This window comes from Rutidosis leptorrhynchoides, chromosome 9 (assembly GCF_046630445.1).
Source record: "Rutidosis leptorrhynchoides isolate AG116_Rl617_1_P2 chromosome 9, CSIRO_AGI_Rlap_v1, whole genome shotgun sequence".
Taxonomy (NCBI): domain Eukaryota; kingdom Viridiplantae; phylum Streptophyta; class Magnoliopsida; order Asterales; family Asteraceae; genus Rutidosis; species Rutidosis leptorrhynchoides.
The window spans coordinates 349,891,972-349,898,078 of record NC_092341.1 but is presented as its reverse complement, the minus strand read 5'-3'; positions in this window follow the sequence as shown (position 1 = coordinate 349,898,078).

The following is a 6,107-nucleotide window of genomic DNA, read 5'->3' as shown; positions in this document are numbered from 1 at the left end:
AGATGATGCTTACGCACTACCGTGGTCAGCATTCAAGCACTTGATGAATGAGAAGTACCGTCCCAGAACCGAGGTCAATAAGCTCAAGACAGAACTTAGAGGGTTACGAACCCAAGGATTTGATATTACCACGTATGAAAGACGATTCACAAAATTGTGCCTATTGTGTCCGGGAGCGTTCGAAGATGAGGAAGAGAAGATCGACGCGTTTGTGAAAGGATCACCGAAAAGAATCCAAGAAGATATAAGTTCACACGAGCCCGCCTCCATACAACAGGCATGTAGAATGGCTCACAAACTAGTGAACCAGATTGAGGAAAGAATTAAAGAACAGGCGGCTGAAGAGGCCAATGTGAAGCAAGTCAAAAGAAAGTGGGAGGAAAACGGTGATAAGAATCACCAATACAACAACAACAGCAATTACAACAATAATCGCAACAACTATCCCAACAATCGCAACATCAATCGCAACTACAACAAACGGCCCAACAACAACAACAACAACAACAACAACTACAACTACAACAATCATCCCAATAACAATAATAACCGCAACAACAACAACAATCAGAAGCAGCTATGCCAAAGGTGTGAAAAGTATCACTCGGGGTTCTGCACCAAATTTTGCAACAAGTGTAAAAGAAATGGTCATAGCGCGGCGAAGTGTGAGGTCTACAGACCAGGGGTTAACAGAACGAAAGGAACAAATGGTGTTGGAACGAGTAATGGCGGAGCAAGTAGTGTCGGAGCATGTTATGCCAATGTAGTTTGTTATAAATGTGGAAAACCGGGCCACATTATTAGAAATTGCCCGAACCAGGAGAACACGAATGGACAAGGCCGCGGAAGAGTTTTCAATATTAATGCAGCAGAGGCACAGGAAGACCCGGAGCTTGTTACGGGTACATTTCTTATTGACGATAAATCTGCTTATGTTTTATTTGATTCGGGTGCGGATAGAAGCTATATGAGTAGAGAATTTTGTGCTAAGTTAAGTTGCCCATTGGCGCCTTTGGATAGTAAATTTTTACTTGAATTAGCAAATGGTAAATTAATTTCAGCAGATAATATATGTCGAAATCGATAAATTAAACTGGTTAGCGAAACATTTAAGATTGACTTGATACCAGTAGAGTTAGGGAGTTTTGATGTGATAATCGGTATGGACTGGTTGAGAGAAGTGAAAGCAGAGATCGTTTGTTACAAAAATGCAATTCGCATTATACGAGAAAAAGGAAAACCCTTAATGGTGTACGGAGAAAAGAGCAACGCGAAGTTAAATCTTATTAGTAACCTGAAGGCACAAAAACTAATAAGAAAAGGTTGCAATGCTGTACTAGCACACGTCGAGAAAGTCAATTTCGAAGAAAAGAACATCAATGATATTCCCATCGCAAAAGAATTTCCCGATGTATTTCCGAAAGAATTACCGGGACTACCTCCACACCGATCCGTTGAATTTCAAATAGACCTTGTACCGGGAGCTGCACCAATAGCTCGTGCTCCATACAGACTCGCACCTAGCGAAATGAAGGAACTTCAGAGCCAATTACAAGAACTTTTAGAGCGTGGTTTCATTCGACCAAGCACATCACCGTGGGGAGCTCCTGTTTTGTTTGTCAAGAAGAAAGATGGTACATTCAGGTTGTGTATCGACTACCGAGAGTTGAACAAACTTACCATCAAGAACCGCTACCCACTACCGAGAATTGACGACTTATTTGATCAACTACAAGGCTCGTCTGTTTATTCGAAGATCGATTTACATTCTGGATATCATCAAATGCGGGTGAAGGAGGATGATATTCCAAAGACTGCTTTTAGGACGCGTTACGGTCATTACGAGTTTATGGTTATGCCGTTTGGATTGACTAATGCACCAGCTGTGTTCATGGACCTCATGAACCGAGTGTGTGGGCCATATCTTGACAAGTTTGTCATTATTTTCATCGATGACATACTTATTTACTCGAAGAATGATCAAGAGCACGAAGAATATTTGAGAAAAGTGCTAGAGTTGCTGAGAAAAGAAAAACTGTACGCTAAGTTTTCAAAGTGTGCATTTTGGTTGGAAGAAGTTCAATTCCTCGGTCACATAGTGAACAAAGAAGGTATTCAGGTGGATCCAGCAAAGATCGAAACCGTTGAAAAGTAGGAAACCCCGAAAACTCCGAAACACATACGCCAGTTTTTAGGACTAGCGGGTTACTACAGAAGGTTCATCCAAGACTTTTCCAGAATAGCAAAACCCTTGACTGCATTAACGCATAAAGGGAAGAAATTTGAATGGAAAGATGAACAAGAGAAAGCGTTTCAATTGTTAAAGAAAAAGTTAACTACGGCACCTATATTGTCATTACCTGAAGGGAATGATGATTTTGTGATATATTGTGACGCCTCAAAGCAAGGTCTCGGTTGTGTATTAATGCAACGAACGAAAGTAATTGCTTATGCGTCTAGACAATTGAAGATTCATGAACAGAATTATACGACGCATGATTTGGAATTAGGCGCGGTTGTTTTTGCATTAAAGACTTGGAGGCACTACTTATATGGGGTCAAAAGTATTATATATACCGACCACAAAAGTCTTCAACACATATTTAATCAGAATCAACTGAATATGAGGCATCGTAGGTGGATTGAATTGTTGAATGATTACGACTTTGAGATTCGTTACCACCCGGGGAAGGCAAATGTGGTAGCCGACGCCTTGAGCAGGAAGGACAGAGAACCCATTCGAGTAAAATCTATGAATATAATGATTCACAATAACCTTACTACTCAAATAAAGGAGGCACAACAAGGAGTTTTAAAAGAAGGAAATTTAAAGGATGAAATACCCAAAGGATCGGAGAAGCATCTTAATATTCGGGAAGACGGAACCCGGTATAGGGCTGAAAGGATTTGAGTACCAAAATTTGGAAATATGAGAGAAATGGTACTTAGAGAAGCTCATAAAACCAGATACTCAATACATCCTGGAACGGGGAAGATGTACAAGGATCTCAAAAAACATTTTTGGTGGCCGGGTATGAAAGCCGATGTTGCTAAATACGTAGGAGAATGTTTGACGTGTTCTAAGGTCAAAGCTGAGCATCAGAAACCATCAGGTCTACTTCAACAACCCGAAATCCCGGAATGGAAATGGGAAAACATTACCATGGATTTCATCACTAAATTGCCAAGGACTGCAAGTGGTTTTGATACTATTTGGGTAATAGTTGATCGTCTCACCAAATCAGCACACTTTCTGCCAATAAGAGAAGATGACAAGATGGAGAAGTTAGCACGACTGTATTTGAAGGAAGTGGTCTCCAGACATGGAATACCAATCTCTATTATCTCTGATAGGGATGGCAGATTTATTTCAAGATTCTGGCAGACATTACAGCAAGCATTAGGAACTCGTCTAGACATGAGTACTGCCTATCATCTACAAACTGATGGGCAGAGCGAAAGGACGATACAAACGCTTGAAGACATGCTACGAACATGTGTTATTGATTTCGGAAACAGTTGGGATCGACATCTACCGTTAGCAGAATTTTCCTACAACAACAGCTACCATTCAAGCATTGAGATGGCGCCATTTGAAGCACTTTATGGTAGAAAGTGCAGGTCTCCAATTTGTTGGAGTGAAGTGGGGGATAGACAGATTACGGGTCCGGAGATAATACAAGAAACTACCGAGAAGATAATCCAAATTCAACAACGGTTGAAAACCGTCCAAAGTCAACAAAAGAGCTACGTTGACATTAAAAGAAAAGATATAGAATTTGAAATTAAAGAGATGGTCATGCTTAAAGTTGCACCTTGGAAAGACGTTGTTCGATTTGGTAAACGAGGGAAATTAAATCCAAGGTATATCGGACCATTCAAGATTATTGATCATGTCGGACCAGTAGCTTACCGACTTGAGTTACCTCAACAACTCGCGGCTGTACATAACACTTTCCACGTCTCGAATTTGAAGAAATGTTTTGCTAAAGAAGATTTCACTATTCCATTAGATGAAATCCAAATCAACGAAAAACTTCAATTCATCGAAGAACCCGTCAAAATAATGGATCGTGAGGTTAAAAGACTTAAGCAAAACAAGATACCAATTGTTAAGGTTCGATGGAATGCTCGTAGAGGACCCGAGTTCACCTATAGTGACCCGAACTTTTCCATGTTTATATATATTAAATGAAATTGTTATTTACATGATTAAGTGTTTCCAACATGTTAAGCAATCAAAATTGTTAAGACTTGATTAATTGAAATAGGTTTCACATAGACAATTGACCACCCAAGTTGACCGGTAATTCACGAACGTTAAAACTTGTAAAAACTATATGATGACATATATATGGATATATATATATATATATATATATATATATATATATATATATATATATATATATATATATATATATATATATATATATATATATATATATATATATATATATATATATATATATATATAGTTAACATGATATTATGATAAGTAAACATATCATTAAGTATATTAACAATGAACTACATATGTAAAAGCAAGACTACTAACTTAATGATTTTGAAACGAGACATATATGTAACGATTATCGTTGTAACGACATTTAATGTATATATATATATATCATATTAAGAGATATTCATACATCATATTATCATGATAATATAATAATTTAAAATCTCATTTGATATTATAAACATTGGGTTAACAACATTTAACAAGATCGTTAACCTAAAGGTTTCAAAACAACACTTACATGTAACGACTAACGATGACTTAACGACTCAGTTAAAATGTATATACATGTTGTAACAGACTGAAACCCGGGCTAGTTGTAAGTGGACTATTTTTCCCATAGGGTTTGTGTAAGTCTTAAGTGCTTTTTATTTAAATTATTTAATTAGTGTTTTATTATATTTGTGTTGTGTCCAGTTTGTGACAAGGGTCCCAGAACAGGTTTGTTTATTTTATTTGGACTTCGTTTGGGTTACCTAATCTTGTGCGAAAGATATCAGATAACTGGTAAATACCCGTGTGTTGCTAAGTGTGGGAATTAAACCTAACTAAGAGACTAGTGTACTGTATTTCCTTCCCATTTCTAGAAAATTCATTCTTCACTCCCGTACCTAACTTCCACCTCTTCAAACCCTAATTCCTAAATTGTGTTCTAGAGCTCAAATTGTTCATACCATCTTGTTTCTTACAGATTACTGAGTCTATCAAGGTAAGTAACATGTGTTTTTGTGTTCAATTCGTTGTTAAATTCTTGGTTTTGTGTGAGTTTTGTAAAAAGCTTGAATTTGTTTCAAAACAAGTGATTTAAGTGTTGTTATGGTCAAATTGTTGTGAGTTTTGAGTCTATAACAAGTAGTGAACAAGTTGTGGTCGATTTTGGTGTTTAAGACGAGCTCTAGATCAAGATTTGAGGATTTCATCGTGAAGTACGTAGCCTTTGTTCAGTTTCTGAGGAAGATGAACACAGTCGGCCGACTGTCGGATGACAGTCGACCGACTGAGGGTGAACCGACCGACTGCGAGTGAACCGACCGACTGAGATTTGCCTTCGGCCGATTGATGTATTACCCAATGAATCGACCGACTGGACAGGTCAGTCGACCGATTGTGTCGACAGTCGACCGACTGTAAGTGTCAGTCGACCGACTGTGTGTACAGGGCAGAATGTTTTACCAAAGTGCCTTTTTCTAGCCATTATGCTGCCCGTTTATATTTTGGTGTTCAGGATGTAAATTTTGAAAGTGCACAAGTGTTAAGCATGAAAATTTTAGCGGACGCATTTTTTTATGAATTTGCTATAATTCGCTGTCAGTGTGTCTAATCTTGATGGGAACACTATTCTAACTTGGTTTTTGTTGTTCTCAGGAGATAAGGACAAGGAAGAAGCTCAGAAATAATAACTGAGCAGTTGCTGGTAATTGGTGAGTGGGTCTATCTACGGATAGAGTTTAAGTAGCATATCATGCTGCTGTGGTTGACTCTTTTACCATGCATAGTGTAGGAATTGCCATGATAGAATAATATCGTTTGCCTGATGTTGTATGTGAATTATGTGTACACTGTGTGAATGGCACCAGTCGGGCCT